This window comes from Platalea leucorodia (assembly GCF_965183815.1).
Source record: "Platalea leucorodia genome assembly, chromosome: 10".
NCBI classification, from domain to species: Eukaryota; Metazoa; Chordata; class Aves; order Pelecaniformes; family Threskiornithidae; genus Platalea; species Platalea leucorodia.
This window is the reverse complement of record NC_138832.1, coordinates 11,967,089-11,986,326: the sequence shown is the minus strand read 5'-3', so window position 1 is coordinate 11,986,326 and position 19,238 is coordinate 11,967,089.

Below are 19,238 nucleotides of genomic sequence, written 5' to 3'. Positions count from 1 at the left end.
TTCTCCCCGTGTGACCCTGCTGCGGGGCAGTGCCTCCCAGCCCTCCAGCCTCTCCGTCTGCAAGAGAAGATGCGAGAAGGGCGGCTGCTGCCCTGCTGCCAGGGCCAGCTGGGGAGAGGGCTGGTCCCTGCGTGGCCCCCCCTCACCGGGTCTCGGGAGCACCCCCAGCCTGCCCGGGCAGCCTGCCGGGCCTGGCACGGGGGCGGGGTCTCAGCTTGCTGGGGGGGCTGGTCGCACCTGTCCCCTCTGGCACCTCCCGCTTTTGCATCGGCACCTCCCAGCGCCCGGGAGGCGGTCGAGCCTGTCTCCCTCAAGGTCCCTACCTGTGTGCGACGGCTGCAAGTGCTCTGTGAGCTCGCTGGGCAGGGGAGCGGTGGCAGCCGGTCCCCATGGAGGGCCAAGGCTGTGGTGCGGCTGCGCTGCGGCGCTGCCTGCGGCTGCCTGCAGCGCACCTGTGGGGAGAAGGAGGAGGGGCGGGATGGAGGCGGCTGTGTCGGCACAGCGGCCCCCGCAGCACCGGCAAGCCCGGCCTCGGCTTCAAGGCAGCTCCTGGCTACTCCAGCCAGGCTGAACTCGGCTCTGCGCTGCTCTCTGCCTCTGGGGCATTGCTGCGGGGCCGCGTGGGCCGCGGCCGTCCCGGAGCCTGCCCTGCCCCAGAGAAACCCCTGCGGCGCGGCATGGCTGTGCCTGGGCCGGCGACGCTCAGGGCTGGCTGTCTCGCTCCCGGCTGTTCCCGTGTCCCGCCGCCCCCCGCCTCTCCCGCCAGCCCCATCCCTCACTTGGCGGTCCTCCTGCAGGCGCCGCAGCCCCTCGTCGGGCTGGGAGCGAGCGTTCGCCTCGTGCTTCTCGGGCATCTCCGGGCTCGTCTGTTGGACGCCTGCCACGGGCACCCAGCGCAGCTGCTGCCTCCTGGCGGGGCCGCTCTCCTGGGAGTGGGCACCCTAGGGCCCTGGCCCCATAAGAGCCTCCACGGCTGCCGTGCGGACCCCCCCGTCACAATGGCCTCTGGGCACGATGCCGCCCCTGGTCACAAAGGCCTGGCGGTCACCGTGGAGACGCCCACGCCCCGTTTGACCGCAGCCCCCTGGGCACATGGACAGAGCATGGTCCTCTGTTCGTTTAGCAGCTCTCAGTGTCACCGGGAGGGCCTTTATCCCCAGGACGGCCACTAGTGAGGCTGAATGTACACGTGTGGGCAAGCTGTAGCCCACCAGCAGCTGGGCTCAGGCACTCAGCCTCCCCTCTTCTACTTAACAGAGAGACAGGTGGATTGTCGGAGCGTAGCTCGATAGATGTTGCTCGTCTATTAAAAGTTTAAATATAAACAGGATGTCTTTTGAAATGCCAGTAGCAGTTGATTTTGGATTCTTTGATGTGAACTAACCAAGGACACCAGGGAAACAGTGGACAACATACCTCTCCTTTCTATGCACTGTCCTGACTATAAGACTAAAAATCACCCCCCCTCCCCCGGCTACTGTGAGACCCTCCTCTGATTAAGGGGACCCCTACTCTCTGAGCATGCTCTGTAAAGATGTATTTATCTTCTTACCAAGTTAGGAATGCATATTAACCTATACCAATCAGGCAGCAAAAAGGCTATGTAACGGATTACAAAAAAAAGGGCTGTTGGCAGAAATCTCGTGTGCTTGAGTTGTGGGAAACCACCGAGCGCCCAGGCTTGCGCAAACCTGAAATAAATCAGTCTCCCCACTTGCCGGCCCCTGCAGGTAGGAGCCCCCAAGGCCACAGCCCTTGTCTGCTTGCTGGTACAGACCGTCCCACGGCCCCCGAGCCGGCCGGGACTGCCCCCGGTCCCGTAGCTGACCCTCCGTGCTCTCACCACCAGAGACAGCCAGGGTCTCTCACACGCAGGGCTGGCCGTCGGACACCCACTCACCCCCTTGCTCCCAGGCCACGTCACCTGCTCACCGCCTCTGCGGCTTGATCTTCGCTGGCCATCACACTCACTCCCACACCCGCACTCGCTCCAGTCGCTGCCCCAGGGACACGGGGACCCTCGGCGCCGTGGTCTGACCCCAGCTGCTGCACTCACCCCCCCGCGCACACGCGTGCACACAGGACAGAGAGCCCTCACCTAGGACAGAGCCAGGAAGGACTTTAATAGGGAGACAGGCCAGGCTGCGCTGGTCAGGTGCAGGGCATGGCCAGGCAAGCCCATTGGCAAGGTGCTGGCAGCCGGGCGCCGCTGCTCTCACGGTCCCGTGAGGCAGCTCAGCGGAAAGCCCTGCGCAGAGCCCGACAAGCTGTCCTGAGGACGGAGGGACATCGCCAGCGAGCCGGGGCGTGCGGGCGCGCGACGAAGCCTGCGGGGGAAGGAGAGCTGTAGGCGAGGGGCTGGGCGGGGAGAGGTGCTCTGTGGCCGTCGCGCCCGAGACATGCGGCCTGGGGAGAAGCTGCTGCCTGTGTGTCTGCGTCGTCTGATGGGGCAAGAGATGCGCTCTTTATGGCGCTTGCTGCCTCTGCTGCTGCGTCTCTGTCAGGGACCTCTTCCCACGCTTCCTCCAGGTCCTGCAGAGCAGTGTCACTGGTTACGGGGCCAACAGGGGCAGGCCCCTGGCCCTCAGCCCCCGCTGCCAAGTCCCGGTTGCCCAGGATGGCCTGAGCAGTGCCCACGGCATCGGCACTATCGTCTGCTGCCTGGAGCATGGCCGCAGGCAAGGGAGGAGCCAACGGCTGTACATCGTCAGGTGCTGATGCGCGGGGAGGCTCGCCGTGCCCCTGCTCCCCAGGGGCTCTGGCCAGGCAACAAGCTGCTGGCTCTACGTCTCAGTCTGCTGACGGGGCAGGAGACGCGCGCTGAGCGTGGTCATCTGCCTCTCCTGCGGCATCTCTGGCCACGCTGCCGGGTGAGCCGGGCACCTTCTGGGGGCCTGCGTGTGGCTCCTGGCTGAGTCTCAGCAGACTGGGGCTGCTCCAGAGGGTATGGATGGAGACATCTTCCTCCAGCTGCCTCTGTCCTGGCAGGTCTTCAGAGGTTTTGTTGTCGTCCTCTTCCTCCAGCTCCTCCAGATGCTCCATCTTGATTTGCACGACCACAAGATGCTTCAGGGCATCCACAGGCTGTGCGCGCAGCGGCTTGCCGTGGACAAGTCGCACGGGGGGCAGACGATGGCCCTGCCTTGCCACCGGCTGTGCCCAGTGCCCTTTGCCGGTGCAGCTCCCCGGGGAAACTGGCGCGCGGGCCTCGCCAGCAGCCCTGGTGCCCCCCGGAGCATGGGCACGAGGTCTTGGCTGAGCCGCTGCGGCCTTGCCACCCCTGGCGGCCTGCACCTGGGCTGTTCTTGGAGGTGTCGCCAGACCAGCGGTGTGCGCAAGGCGGCCCTGTGCCGCCGGCTGCTGGCCGGCTCCCCAGCTTGCGGCTACCACGCGACTCAGGACCTCTGACACCAATGGCTGGACTGTGGACTCCAGAGCCGCGTCGCGGGTTGTGCAGCCGTGCGGGGCAGGCCCCCATCTCTCAGCTCTCGCTGCCACGCCCTGGTGACCCAGGATGCCCCGAGCAGGTGGGACAAGCTCTCGCTGGCCGCTGGCCGCAGGGCCCACGCCGTGTGCTCTGCCTCTCAGAGCAGATGCGGAGGTTGCTGCTGCTGGCAGAGCGGGCAGCTTGGTGACATTTGCAGATCCTGCTGCTGGAGCTGCAAGTGCGTAGCGGGGTGCGGCTGCCTGCATCGCTTCAAGCCTTGGGAGAGGCGGCAAGGCTGGCGTGGTCACTCTTTCTCCCCGTGTGACCCTGCTGCGGGGCAGTGCCTCCCAGCCCTCCAGCCTCTCCGTCTGCAAGAGAAGATGCGAGAAGGGCGGCTGCTGCCCTGCTGCCAGGGCCAGCTGGGGAGAGGGCTGGTCCCTGCGTGGCCCCCCCTCACCGGGTCTCGGGAGCACCCCCAGCCTGCCCGGGCAGCCTGCCGGGCCTGGCACGGGGGCGGGGTCTCAGCTTGCTGGGGGGGCTGGTCGCACCTGTCCCCTCTGGCACCTCCCGCTTTTGCATCGGCACCTCCCAGCGCCCGGGAGGCGGTCGAGCCTGTCTCCCTCAAGGTCCCTACCTGTGTGCGACGGCTGCAAGTGCTCTGTGAGCTCGCTGGGCAGGGGAGCGGTGGCAGCCGGTCCCCATGGAGGGCCGAGGCTGTGGTGCGGCTGCGCTGCGGCGCTGCCTGCGGCTGCCTGCAGCGCACCTGTGGGGAGAAGGAGGAGGGGCGGGATGGAGGCGGCTGTGTCGGCACAGCGGCCCCCGCAGCACCGGCAAGCCCGGCCTCGGCTTCAAGGCAGCTCCTGGCTACTCCAGCCAGGCTGAACTCGGCTCTGCGCTGCTCTCTGCCTCTGGGGCATTGCTGCGGGGCCGCGTGGGCCGCGGCCGTCCCGGAGCCTGCCCTGCCCCAGAGAAACCCCTGCGGCGCGGCATGGCTGTGCCTGGGCCGGCGACGCTCAGGGCTGGCTGTCTCGCTCCCGGCTGTTCCCGTGTCCCGCCGCCCCCCGCCTCTCCCGCCAGCCCCATCCCTCACTTGGCGGTCCTCCTGCAGGCGCCGCAGCCCCTCGTCGGGCTGGGAGCGAGCGTTCGCCTCGTGCTTCTCGGGCATCTCCGGGCTCGTCTGTTGGACGCCTGCCACGGGCACCCAGCGCAGCTGCTGCCTCCTGGCGGGGCCGCTCTCCTGGGAGTGGGCACCCTAGGGCCCTGGCCCCATAAGAGCCTCCACGGCTGCCGTGCGGACCCCCCCGTCACAATGGCCTCTGGGCACGATGCCGCCCCTGGTCACAAAGGCCTGGCGGTCACCGTGGAGACGCCCACACCCCGTTTGACCGCAGCCCCCTGGGCACATGGACAGAGCATGGTCCTCTGTTCGTTTAGCAGCTCTCAGTGTCACCGGGAGGGCCTTTATCCCCAGGACGGCCACTAGTGAGGCTGAATGTACACGTGTGGGCAAGCTGTAGCCCACCAGCAGCTGGGCTCAGGCACTCAGCCTCCCCTCTTCTACTTAACAGAGAGACAGGTGGATTGTCGGAGCGTAGCTCGATAGATGTTGCTCGTCTATTAAAAGTTTAAATATAAACAGGATGTCTTTTGAAATGCCAGTAGCAGTTGATTTTGGATTCTTTGATGTGAACTAACCAAGGACACCAGGGAAACAGTGGACAACATACCTCTCCTTTCTATGCACTGTCCTGACTATAAGACTAAAAATCACCCCCCCTCCCCCGGCTACTGTGAGACCCTCCTCTGATTAAGGGGACCCCTACTCTCTGAGCATGCTCTGTAAAGATGTATTTATCTTCTTACCAAGTTAGGAATGCATATTAACCTATACCAATCAGGCAGCAAAAAGGCTATGTAACGGATTACAAAAAAAAGGGCTGTTGGCAGAAATCTCGTGTGCTTGAGTTGTGGGAAACCACCGAGCGCCCAGGCTTGCGCAAACCTGAAATAAATCAGTCTCCCCACTTGCCGGCCCCTGCAGGTAGGAGCCCCCAAGGCCACAGCCCTTGTCTGCTTGCTGGTACAGACCGTCCCATGGCCCCCGAGCCGGCCGGGACTGCCCTCGGTCCCGTAGCTGACCCTCCGTGCTCTCACCACCAGAGACAGCCAGGGTCTCTCACACGCAGGGCTGGCCGTCGGACACCCACTCACCCCCTTGCTCCCAGGCCACGTCACCTGCTCACCGCCTCTGCGGCTTGATCTTCGCTGGCCATCACACTCACTCCCACACCCGCACTCGCTCCAGTCGCTGCCCCAGGGACACGGGGACCCTCGGCGCCGTGGTCTGACCCCAGCTGCTGCACTCACCCCCCCGCGCACACGCGTGCACACAGGACAGAGAGCCCTCACCTAGGACAGAGCCAGGAAGGACTTCAATAGGGAGACAGGCCAGGCTGCGCTGGTCAGGTGCAGGGCATGGCCAGGCAAGCCCACTGGCAAGGTGCTGGCAGCCGGGCGCCGCTGCTCTCACGGTCCCGTGAGGCAGCTCAGCGGAAAGCCCTGCGCAGAGCCCGACAAGCTGTCCTGAGGACGGAGGGACATCGCCAGCGAGCCGGGGCGTGCGGGCGCGCGACGAAGCCTGCGGGGGAAGGAGAGCTGTAGGCGAGGGGCTGGGCGGGGAGAGGTGCTCTGTGGCCGTCGCGCCCGAGACATGCGGCCTGGGGAGAAGCTGCTGCCTGTGTGTCTGCGTCGTCTGATGGGGCAAGAGATGCGCTCTTTATGGCGCTTGCTGCCTCTGCTGCTGCGTCTCTGTCAGGGACCTCTTCCCACGCTTCCTCCAGGTCCTGCAGAGCAGTGTCACTGGTTACGGGGCCAACAGGGGCAGGCCCCTGGCCCTCAGCCCCCGCTGCCAAGTCCCGGTTGCCCAGGATGGCCTGAGCAGTGCCCACGGCATCGGCACTATCGTCTGCTGCCTGGAGCATGGCCGCAGGCAAGGGAGGAGCCAACGGCTGTACATCGTCAGGTGCTGATGCGCGGGGAGGCTCGCCGTGGCCCCTGCTCCCCAGGAGCTCTGGCCAGGCAACAAGCTGCTGGCTCTACGTCTCAGTCTGCTGACGGGGCAGGAGACGCGCGCTGAGGGTGGTCATCTGCCTCTCCTGCGGCATCTCTGGCCACGCTGCCGGGTGAGCCGGGCACCTTCTGGGGGCCTGCGTGTGGCTCCTGGCTGAGTCTCAGCAGACTGGGGCTGCTCCAGAGGGTATGGATGGAGACATCTTCCTCCAGCTGCCTCTGTCCTGGCAGGTCTTCAGAGGTTTTGTTGTCGTCCTCTTCCTCCAGCTCCTCCAGATGCTCCATCTTGATTTGCACGACCACAAGATGCTTCAGGGCATCCACAGGCTGTGCGCGCAGCGGCTTGCCGTGGACAAGTCGCACGGGTGGCAGACGATGGCCCTGCCTTGCCACCGGCTGTGCCCAGTGCCCTTTGCCGGTGCAGCTCCCCGGGGAAACTGGCGCGTGGGCCTCGCCAGCAGCCCTGGTGCCCCCCGGAGCATGGGCACGAGGTCTTGGCTGAGCCGCTGCGGCCTTGCCACCCCTGTTGGCCTGCACCTGGGCTGTTCTGGGAGGTGTCGCCAGACCAGCGGTGTGCGCAAGGTGGCCCTGTGCCGCCGGCTGCTGGCCGGCTCCCCAGCTTGCGGCTACCACGCGACTCAGGACCTCTGACACCAATGGCTGGACTGTGGACTCCAGAGCCGCGTCGCGGGTTGTGCAGCCGTGCGGGGCAGGCCCCCATCTCTCAGCTCTCGCTGCCACGCCCTGGTGACCCAGGATGCCCCGAGCAGGTGGGACAAGCTCTCGCTGGCCGCTGGCCGCAGGGCCCACGCCGTGTGCTCTGCCTCTCAGAGCAGATGCGGAGGTTGCTGCTGCTGGCAGAGCGGGCAGCTTGGTGACATTTGCAGATCCTGCCGCTGGAGCTGCAAGTGCGTAGCGGGGTGCGGCTGCCTGCATCGCTTCAAGCCTTGGGAGAGGCGGCAAGGCTGGCGTGGTCACTCTTTCTCCCCGTGTGACCCTGCTGCGGGGCAGTGCCTCCCAGCCCTCCAGCCTCTCCGTCTGCAAGAGAAGATGCGAGAAGGGCGGCTGCTGCCCTGCTGCCAGGGCCAGCTGGGGAGAGGGCTGGTCCCTGCGTGGCCCCCCCTCACCGGGTCTCGGGAGCACCCCCAGCATGCCCGGGCAGCCTGCCGGGCCTGGCACGGGGGCGGGGTCTCAGCTTGCTGGGGGGGCTGGTCGCACCTGTCCCCTCTGGCACCTCCCGCTTTTGCATCGGCACCTCCCAGCGCCCGGGAGGCGGTCGAGCCTGTCTCCCTCAAGGTCCCTACCTGTGTGCGACGGCTGCAAGTGCTCTGTGAGCTCGCGGGGCAGGGGAGCGGTGGCAGCCGGTCCCCATGGAGGGCCGAGGCTGTGGTGCGGCTGCGCTGCGGCGCTGCCTGCGGCTGCCTGCAGCGCACCTGTGGGGAGAAGGAGGAGGGGCGGGATGGAGGCGGCTGTGTCGGCACAGCGGCCCCCGCAGCACCGGCAAGCCCGGCCTTGGCTTCAAGGCAGCTCCTGGCTACTCCAGCCAGGCTGAACTCGGCTCTGCGCTGCTCTCTGCCTCTGGGGCATTGCTGCGGGGCCGCGTGGGCCGCGGCCGTCCCGGAGCCTGCCCTGCCCCAGAGAAACCCCTGCGGCGCGGCATGGCTGTGCCTGGGCCGGCGACGCTCAGGGCTGGCTGTCTCGCTCCCGGCTGTCCCCGTGTCCCGCCGCCCCCCGCCTCTCCCGCCAGCCCCATCCCTCACTTGGCGGTCCTCCTGCAGGCGCCGCAGCCCCTTGTCGGGCTGGGAGCGAGCGTTCGCCTCGTGCTTCTCGGGCATCTCCGGGGTCGTCTGTTGGACGCCTGCCACGGGCACCCAGCGCAGCTGCTGCCTCCTGGCGGGGCCGCTCTCCTGGGAGTGGGCACCCTAGGGCCCTGGCCCCATAAGAGCCTCCACGGCTGCCGTGCGGACCCCCCCGTCACAATGGCCTCTGGGCACGATGCCGCCCCTGGTCACAAAGGCCTGGCGGTCACCGTGGAGACGCCCACGCCCCGTTTGACCGCAGCCCCCTGGGCACATGGACAGAGCATGGTCCTCTGTTCGTTTAGCAGCTCTCAGTGTCACCGGGAGGGCCTTTATCCCCAGGACGGCCACTAGTGAGGCTGAATGTACACGTGTGGGCAAGCTGTAGCCCACCAGCAGCTGGGCTCAGACACTCAGCCTCCCCTCTTCTACTTAACAGAGAGACAGGTGGATTGTCAGAGCGTAGCTCGATAGATGTTGCTCGTCTATTAAAAGTTTAAATATAAACAGGATGTCTTTTGAAATGCCAGTAGCAGTTGATTTTGGATTCTTTGATGTGAACTAACCAAGGACACCAGGGAAACAGTGGACAACATACCTCTCCTTTCTATGCACTGTCCTGACTATAAGACTAAAAATCACCCCCCCCGGCTACTGTGGGACCCTCCTCTGATTAAGGGGACCCCTACTCTCTGAGCATGCTCTCTAAAGATGTATTTATCTTCTTACCAAGTTAGGAATGCATATTAACCTATAGCAATCAGGCAGCAAAAAGGCTATGTAACGGATTACGTCTGTTATGTTTGTACTGTATAAAAAAAAGGGCTGTTGGCAGAAATCTCGTGTGCTTGAGTTGTGGGAAACCACCGAGCGCCCAGGCTTGCGCAAACCTGAAATAAATCAGTCTCCCCACTTGCCGGCCCCTGCAGGTAGGAGCCCCCAAGGCCACAGCCCTTGTCTGCTTGCTGGTACAGACCGTCCCACGGCCCCCGAGCCGGCCGGGACTGCCCCCGGTCCCGTAGCTGACCCTCCGTGCTCTCACCACCAGAGACAGCCAGGGTCTCTCACACGCAGGGCTGGCCGTCGGACACCCACTCACCCCCTTGCTCCCAGGCCACGTCACCTGCTCACCGCCTCTGCGGCTTGATCTTCGCTGGCCATCACACTCACTCCCACACCCGCACTCGCTCCAGTCGCTGCCCCAGGGACACGGGGACCCTCGGCGCCGTGGTCTGACCCCAGCTGCTGCACTCACCCCCCCGCGCACACGCGTGCACACAGGACAGAGAGCCCTCACCTAGGACAGAGCCAGGAAGGACTTTAATAGGGAGACAGGCCAGGCTGCGCTGGTCAGGTGCAGGGCATGGCCAGGCAAGCCCATTGGCAAGGTGCTGGCAGCCGGGCGCCGCTGCTCTCACGGTCCCGTGAGGCAGCTCAGCGGAAAGCCCTGCGCAGAGCCCGACAAGCTGTCCTGAGGACGGAGGGACATCGCCAGCGAGCCGGGGCGTGCGGGCGCGCGACGAAGCCTGCGGGGGAAGGAGAGCTGTAGGCGAGGGGCTGGGCGGGGAGAGGTGCTCTGTGGCCGTCGCGCCCGAGACATGCGGCCTGGGGAGAAGCTGCTGCCTGTGTGTCTGCGTCGTCTGATGGAGCAAGAGATGCGCTCTTTATGGCGCTTGCTGCCTCTGCTGCTGCGTCTCTGTCAGGGACCTCTTCCCACGCTTCCTCCAGGTCCTGCAGAGCAGTGTCACTGGTTACGGGGCCAACAGGGGCAGGCCCCTGGCCCTCAGCCCCCGCTGCCAAGTCCCGGTTGCCCAGGATGGCCTGAGCAGTGCCCACGGCATCGGCACTATCGTCTGCTGCCTGGAGCATGGCCGCAGGCAAGGGAGGAGCCAACGGCTGTACATCGTCAGGTGCTGATGCGCGGGGAGGCTCGCCGTGCCCCTGCTCCCCAGGGGCTCTGGCCAGGCAACAAGCTGCTGGCTCTACGTCTCAGTCTGCTGACGGGGCAGGAGACGCGCGCTGAGGGTGGTCATCTGCCTCTCCTGCGGCATCTCTGGCCACGCTGCCGGGTGAGCCGGGCACCTTCTGGGGGCCTGCGTGTGGCTCCTGGCTGAGTCTCAGCAGACTGGGGCTGCTCCAGAGGGTATGGATGGAGACATCTTCCTCCAGCTGCCTCTGTCCTGGCAGGTCTTCAGAGGTTTTGTTGTCGTCCTCTTCCTCCAGCTCCTCCAGATGCTCCATCTTGATTTGCACGACCACAAGATGCTTCAGGGCATCCACAGGCTGTGCGCGCAGCGGCTTGCCGTGGACAAGTCGCACGGGGGGCAGACGATGGCCCTGCCTTGCCACCGGCTGTGCCCAGTGCCCTTTGCCGGTGCAGCTCCCCGGGGAAACTGGCGCGTGGGCCTCGCCAGCAGCCCTGGTGCCCCCCGGAGCATGGGCACGAGGTCTTGGCTGAGCCGCTGCGGCCTTGCCACCCCTGGCGGCCTGCACCTGGGCTGTTCTTGGAGGTGTCGCCAGACCAGCGGTGTGCGCAAGGCGGCCCTGTGCCGCCGCCTGCTGGCCGGCTCCCCAGCTTGCGGCTACCACGCGACTCAGGACCTCTGACACCAATGGCTGGACTGTGGACTCCAGAGCCGCGTCGCGGGTTGTGCAGCCGTGCGGGGCAGGCCCCCATCTCTCAGCTCTCGCTGCCACGCCCTGGTGACCCAGGATGCCCCGAGCAGGTGGGACAAGCTCTCGCTGGCCGCTGGCCGCAGGGCCCACGCCGTGTGCTCTGCCTCTCAGAGCAGATGCGGAGGTTGCTGCTGCTGGCAGAGCGGGCAGCTTGGTGACATTTGCAGATCCTGCCGCTGGAGCTGCAAGTGCGTAGCGGGGTGCGGCTGCCTGCATCGCTTCAAGCCTTGGGAGAGGCGGCAAGGCTGGCGTGGTCACTCTTTCTCCCCGTGTGACCCTGCTGCGGGGCAGTGCCTCCCAGCCCTCCAGCCTGTCCGTCTGCAAGAGAAGATGCGAGAAGGGCGGCTGCTGCCCTGCTGCCAGGGCCAGCTGGGGAGAGGGCTGGTCCCTGCGTGGCCCCCCCTCACCGGGTCTCGGGAGCACCCCTAGCATGCCCGGGCAGCCTGCCGGGCCTGGCACGGGGGCGGGGTCTCAGCTTGCTGGGGGGGCTGGTCGCACCTGTCCCCTCTGGCACCTCCCGCTTTTGCATCGGCACCTCCCAGCGCCCGGGAGGCGGTCGAGCCTGTCTCCCTCAAGGTCCCTACCTGTGTGCGACGGCTGCAAGTGCTCTGTGAGCTCGCGGGGCAGGGGAGCGGTGGCAGCCGGTCCCCATGGAGGGCCGAGGCTGTGGTGCGGCTGCGCTGCGGCGCTGCCTGCGGCTGCCTGCAGCGCACCTGTGGGGAGAAGGAGGAGGGGCGGGATGGAGGCGGCTGTGTCGGCACAGCGGCCCCCGCAGTACCGGCAAGCCCGGCCTCGGCTTCAAGGCAGCTCCTGGCTACTCCAGCCAGGCTGAACTCGGCTCTGCGCTGCTCTCTGCCTCTGGGGCATTGCTGCGGGGCCGCGTGGGCCGCGGCCATCCCGGAGCCTGCCCTGCCCCAGAGAAACCCCTGCGGCGCGGCATGGCTGTGCCTGGGCCGGCGACGCTCAGGGCTGGCTGTCTCGCTCCCGGCTGTTCCCGTGTCCCGCCGCCCCCCGCCTCTCCCGCCAGCCCCATCCCTCACTTGGCGGTCCTCCTGCAGGCGCCGCAGCCCCTCGTCGGGCTGGGAGCGAGCGTTCGCCTCGTGCTTCTCGGGCATCTCCGGGGTCGTCTGTTGGACGCCTGCCACGGGCACCCAGCGCAGCTGCTGCCTCCTGGCGGGGCCGCTCTCCTGGGAGTGGGCACCCTAGGGCCCTGGCCCCATAAGAGCCTCCACGGCTGCCGTGCGGACCCCCCCGTCACAATGGCCTCTGGGCACGATGCCGCCCCTGGTCACAAAGGCCTGGCGGTCACCGTGGAGACGCCCACGCCCCGTTTGACCGCAGCCCCCTGGGCACATGGACAGAGCATGGTCCTCTGTTCGTTTAGCAGCTCTCAGTGTCACCGGGAGGGCCTTTATCCCCAGGACGGCCACTAGTGAGGCTGAATGTACACGTGTGGGCAAGCTGTAGCCCACCAGCAGCTGGGCTCAGACACTCAGCCTCCCCTCTTCTACTTAACAGAGAGACAGGTGGATTGTCGGAGCGTAGCTCGATAGATGTTGCTCATCTATTAAAAGTTTAAATATAAACAGGATGTCTTTTGAAATGCCAGTAGCAGTTGATTTTGGATTCTTTGATGTGAACTAACCAAGGACACCAGGGAAACAGTGGACAACATACCTCTCCTTTCTATGCACTGTCCTGACTATAAGACTAAAAATCACCCCCCCTCCCCCGGCTACTGTGAGACCCTCCTCTGATTAAGGGGACCCCTACTCTCTGAGCATGCTCTGTAAAGATGTATTTATCTTCTTACCAAGTTAGGAATGCATATTAACCTATACCAATCAGGCAGCAAAAAGGCTATGTAACGGATTACAAAAAAAAGGGCTGTTGGCAGAAATCTCGTGTGCTTGAGTTGTGGGAAACCACCGAGCGCCCAGGCTTGCGCAAACCTGAAATAAATCAGTCTCCCCACTTGCTGGCCCCTGCAGGTAGGAGCCGCCAAGGCCACAGCCCTTGTCTGCTTGCTGGTACAGACCGTCCCATGGCCCCCGAGCCGGCCGGGACTGCCCCCGGTCCCGTAGCTGACCCTCCGTGCTCTCACCACCAGAGACAGCCAGGGTCTCTCACACGCAGGGCTGGCCGTCAGACACCCACTCACCCCCTTGCTCCCAGGCCACGTCACCTGCTCACCGCCTCTGCGGCTTGATCTTCGCTGGCCATCACACTCACTCCCACACCCGCACTCGCTCCAGTCGCTGCCCCAGGGACACGGGGACCCTCGGCGCCGTGGTCTGACCCCAGCTGCTGCACTCACCCCCCCCGCGCACACGCGTGCACACAGGACAGAGAGCCCTCACCTAGGACAGAGCCAGGAAGGACTTTAATAGGGAGACAGGCCAGGCTGCGCTGGTCAGGTGCAGGGCATGGCCAGGCAAGCCCACTGGCAAGGTGCTGGCAGCCGGGCGCCGCTGCTCTCACGGTCCCGTGAGGCAGCTCAGCGGAAAGCCCTGCGCAGAGCCCGACAAGCTGTCCTGAGGACGGAGGGACATCGCCAGCGAGCCGGGGCGTGCGGGCGCGCGACGAAGCCTGCGGGGGAAGGAGAGCTGTAGGCGAGGGGCTGGGCGGGGAGAGGTGCTCTGTGGCCGTCGCGCCCGAGACATGCGGCCTGGGGAGAAGCTGCTGCCTGTGTGTCTGCGTCGTCTGATGGGGCAAGAGATGCGCTCTTTATGGCGCTTGCTGCCTCTGCTGCTGCGTCTCTGTCAGGGACCTCTTCCCACGCTTCCTCCAGGTCCTGCAGAGCAGTGTCACTGGTTACGGGGCCAACAGGGGCAGGCCCCTGGCCCTCAGCCCCCGCTGCCAAGTCCCGGTTGCCCAGGATGGCCTGAGCAGTGCCCACGGCATCGGCACTATCGTCTGCTGCCTGGAGCATGGCCGCAGGCAAGGGAGGAGCCAACGGCTGTACATCATCAGGTGCTGATGCGCGGGGAGGCTCGCCGTGGCCCTGCTCCCCAGGAGCTCTGGCCAGGCAACAAGCTGCTGGCTCTACGTCTCAGTCTGCTGACGGGGCAGGAGACGCGCGCTGAGGGTGGTCATCTGCCTCTCCTGCGGCATCTCTGGCCACGCTGCCGGGTGAGCCGGGCACCTTCTGGGGGCCTGCGTGTGGCTCCTGGCTGAGTCTCAGCAGACTGGGGCTGCCCCAGAGGGTATGGATGGAGACATCTTCCTCCAGCTGCCTCTGTCCTGGCAGGTCTTCAGAGGTTTTGTTGTCGTCCTCTTCCTCCAGCTCCTCCAGATGCTCCATCTTGATTTGCACGACCACAAGATGCTTCAGGGCATCCACAGGCTGTGCGCGCAGCGGCTTGCCGTGGACAAGTCGCACGGGTGGCAGACGATGGCCCTGCCTTGCCACCGGCTGTGCCCAGTGCCCTTTGCCGGTGCAGCTCCCCGGGGAAACTGGCGCGTGGGCCTCGCCAGCAGCCCTGGTGCCCCCCGGAGCATGGGCACGAGGTCTTGGCTGAGCCGCTGCGGCCTTGCCACCCCTGTTGGCCTGCACCTGGGCTGTTCTGGGAGGTGTCGCCAGACCAGCGGTGTGCGCAAGGTGGCCCTGTGCCGCCGGCTGCTGGCCGGCTCCCCAGCTTGCGGCTACCACGCGACTCAGGACCTCTGACACCAATGGCTGGACTGTGGACTCCAGAGCCGCGTCGCGGGTTGTGCAGCCGTGCGGGGCAGGCCCCCATCTCTCAGCTCTCGCTGCCACGCCCTGGTGACCCAGGATGCCCCGAGCAGGTGGGACAAGCTCTCGCTGGCCGCTGGCCGCAGGGCCCACGCCGTGTGCTCTGCCTCTCAGAGCAGATGCGGAGGTTGCTGCTGCTGGCAGAGCGGGCAGCTTGGTGACATTTGCAGATCCTGCCGCTGGAGCTGCAAGTGCGTAGCGGGGTGCGGCTGCCTGCATCGCTTCAAGCCTTGGGAGAGGCGGCAAGGCTGGCGTGGTCACTCTTTCTCCCCGTGTGACCCTGCTGCGGGGCAGTGCCTCCCAGCCCTCCAGCCTGTCCGTCTGCAAGAGAAGATGCGAGAAGGGCGGCTGCTGCCCTGCTGCCAGGGCCAGCTGGGGAGAGGGCTGGTCCCTGCGTGGCCCCCCCTCACCGGGTCTCGGGAGCACCCCTAGCATGCCCGGGCAGCCTGCCGGGCCTGGCACGGGGGCGAGGTCTCAGCTTGCTGGGGGGGGCTGGTCGCACCTGTCCCCTCTGGCACCTCCCGCTTTTGCATCGGCACCTCCCAGCGCCCGGGAGGCGGTCGAGCCTGTCTCCCTCAAGGTCCCTACCTGTGTGCGACGGCTGCAAGTGCTCTGTGAGCTCGCTGGGCAGGGGAGCGGTGGCAGCCGGTCCCCATGGAGGGCCGAGGCTGTGGTGCGGCTGCGCTGCGGCGCTGCCTGCGGCTGCCTGCAGCGCACCTGTGGGGAGAAGGAGGAGGGGCGGGATGGAGGCGGCTGTGTCGGCACAGCGGCCCCCGCAGCACCGGCAAGCCCGGCCTCGGCTTCAAGGCAGCTCCTGGCTACTCCAGCCAGGCTGAACTCGGCTCTGCGCTGCTCTCTGCCTCTGGGGCATTGCTGCGGGGCCGCGTGGGCCGCGGCCGTCCCGGAGCCTGCCCTGCCCCAGAGAAACCCCTGCGGCGCGGCATGGCTGTGCCTGGGCCGGCGACGCTCAGGGCTGTCTGTCTCGCTCCCGGCTGTCCCCGTGTCCCGCCGCCCCCCGCCTCTCCCGCCAGCCCCATCCCTCACTTGGCGGTCCTCCTGCAGGCGCCGCAGCCCCTTGTCGGGCTGGGAGCGAGCGTTCGCCTCGTGCTTCTCGGGCATCTCCGGGCTCGTCTGTTGGACGCCTGCCACGGGCACCCAGCGCAGCTGCTGCCTCCTGGCGGGGCCGCTCTCCTGGGAGTGGGCACCCTAGGGCCCTGGCCCCATAAGAGCCTCCACGGCGGCCGTGCGGACCCCCCCGTCACAATGGCCTCTGGGCACGATGCCGCCCCTGGTCACAAAGGCCTGGCGGTCACCGTGGAGACGCCCACGCCCCGTTTGACCGCAGCCCCCTGGGCACATGGACAGAGCATGGTCCTCTGTTCGTTTAGCAGCTCTCAGTGTCACCGGGAGGGCCTTTATCCCCAGGACAGCCACTAGTGAGGCTGAATGTACACGTGTGGGCAAGCTGTAGCCCGCCAGCAGCTGGGCTCAGACACTCAGCCTCCCCTCTTCTACTTAACAGAGAGACAGGTGGATTGTCGGAGCGTAGCTCGATAGATGTTGCTCGTCTATTAAAAGTTTAAATATAAACAGGATGTCTTTTGAAATGCCAGTAGCAGTTGATTTTGGATTCTTTGATGTGAACTAACCAAGGACACCAGGGAAACAGTGGACAACATACCTCTCCTTTCTATGCACTGTCCTGACTATAAGACTAAAAATCACCCCCCCTCCCCCGGCTACTGTGGGACCCTCCTCTGATTAAGGGGACCCCTACTCTCTGAGCATGCTCTCTAAAGATGTATTTATCTTCTTACCAAGTTAGGAATGCATATTAACCTATAGCAATCAGGCAGCAAAAAGGCTATGTAACGGATTACGTCTGTTATGTTTGTACTGTATAAAAAAAAGGGCTGTTGGCAAAAATCTCGCGTGCTTGAGTTGTGGGAAACCACCGAGCGCCCAGGCTTGCGCAAACCTGAAATAAATCAGTCTCCCCACTTGCTGGCCCCTGCAGGTAGGAGCCGCCAAGGCCACAGCCCTTGTCTGCTTGCTGGTACAGACCGTCCCACGGCCCCCGAGCCGGCCGGGACTGCCCCCGGTCCCGTAGCTGACCCTCCATGCTCTCACCACCAGAGACAGCCAGGGTCTCTCACACACAGGGCTGGCCGTCGGACACCCACTCACCCCCTTGCTCCCAGGCCACGTCACCTGCTCACCGCCTCTGCGGCTTGATCTTCGCTGGCTATCACACTCACTTCCACACCCGCACTCGCTCCAGTCGCTGCCCCAGGGACACGGGGACCCTCGGCGCCGTGGTCTGACCCCAGCTGCTGCACTCACCCCCCCGCGCACACGCGTGCACACAGGACAGAGAGCCCTCACCTAGGACAGAGCCAGGAAGGACTTTAATAGGGAGACAGGCCAGGCTGCGCTGGTCAGGTGCAGGGCATGGCCAGGCAAGCCCATTGGCAAGGTGCTGGCAGCCAGGCGCCGCTGCTCTCACGGTCCCGTGAGGCAGCTCAGCGGAAAGCCCTGCGCAGAGCCCGACAAGCTGTCCTGAGGACGGAGGGACATCGCCAGCGAGCCGGGGCGTGCGGGCGCGCGACGAAGCCTGCGGGGGAAGGAGAGCTGTAGGCGAGGGGCTGGGCGGGGAGAGGTGCTCTGTGGCCGTCGCACCCGAGACATGCGGCCTGGGGAGAAGCTGCTGCCTGTGTGTCTGCGTCGTCTGATGGGGCAAGAGATGCGCTCTTTATGGCGCTTGCTGCCTCTGCTGCTGCGTCTCTGTCAGGGACCTCTTCCCACGCTTCCTCCAGGTCCTGCAGAGCAGTGTCACTGGTTACGGGGCCAACAGGGGCAGACCCCTGGCCCTCAGCCCCCGCTGCCAAGTCCCGGTTGCCCAGGATGGCCTGAGCAGTGCCCATGGCATCGGCACTATCGTCTGCTGCCTGGAGCATGGCCGCAGGCAAGGGAGGAGCCAACGGCTGTACATCGTCAGCTGCTGATGCGCGGGGAGGCTCGCCGTGCCCCTGCTCCCCAGGAGCTCTGGCCAGGCAACGAGCTGCTGGCTCTATGTCTGAGTCTGCTGACGGGGCAGGAGACGCGCGCTGAGGGTGGTCATCTGCCTCTCCTGCGGCATCTCTGGCCACGCTGCCGGGTGAGCCGGGCACCTTCTGGGGGCCTGCGTGTGGCTCCTGGCTGAGTCTCAGCAGACTGGGGCTGCCCCAGAGGGTATGGATGGAGACATCTTCCTCCAGCTGCCTCTGTCCTGGCAGGTCTTCAGAGGTTTTGTTGTCGTCCTCTTCCTCCAGCTCCTCCAGATGCTCCATCTTGATTTGCACGACCACAAGATGCTTCAGGGCATCCACAGGCTGTGCGCGCAGCGGCTTGCCGTGGACAAGTCGCACGGGGGGCAGACGATGGCCCTGCCTTGCCACCGGCTGTGCCCAGTGCCCTTTGCCGGTGCAGCTCCCCGGGGAAACTGGCGCGTGGGCCTCGCCAGCAGCCCTGGTGCCCCCCGGAGCATGGGCACGAGGTCTTGGCTGAGCCGCTGCGGCCTTGCCACCCCTGTTGGCCTGCACCTGGGCTGTTCTGGGAGGTGTCGCCAGACCAGCGGTGTGCGCAAGGTGGCCCTGTGCCGCCGGCTGCTGGCCGGCTCCCCAGCTTGCGGCTACCACGCGACTCAGGACCTCTGACACCAATGGCTGGACTGTGGACTCCAGAGCCGCATCGCGGGTTGTGCAGCCGTGCGGGGCAGGCCCCCATCTCTCAGCTCTCGCTGCCACACCCTGGTGACCGAGGATGCCCCGAGCAGGTGGGACAAGCTCTCGCTGGCCGCTGGCCGCAGGGCCCACGCCGTGTGCTCTGCCTCTCAGAGCAGATGCGGAGGTTGCTGCTGCTGGCAGAGCGGGCAGCTTGGTGACATTTGCAGATCCTGCCGCTGGAGCTGCAAGTGCGTAGCGGGGTGCGGCTGCCTGCATCGCTTCAAGCCTTGGGAGAGGCGGCAAGGCTGGCGTGGTCACTCTTTCTCCCCGTGTGACCCTGCTGCGGGGCAGTGCCTCCCAGCCCTCCAGCCTCTCCGTCTGCAAGAGAAGATGCGAGAAGGGCGGCTGCTGCCCTGCTGCCAGGGCCAGCTGGGGAGAGGGCTGGTCCCTGCGTGGCCCCCCCTCACCGGGTCTCGGGAGCACCCCCAGCATGCCCGGGCAGCCTGCCGGGCCTGGCACGGGGGCGGGGTCTCAGCTTGCTGGGGGGGCTGGTCGCACCTGTCCCCTCCGCCACCTCCCGCTTTTGCATCGGCACCTGCCAGCGCCCGGGAGGCGGTCGAGCCTGTCTCCCTCAAGGTCCCTACCTGTGTGCGACGGCTGCAAGTGCTCTGTGAGCTCGCGGGGCAGGGGAGCGGTGGCAGCTGGTCCCCATGGAGGGCCGAGGCTGTGGTGCGGCTGCGCTGCGGCGCTGCCTGCGGCTGCCTGCAGCGCACCTGTGGGGAGAAGGAGGAGGGGCGGGATGGAGGCGGCTGTGTCGGCACAGCGGC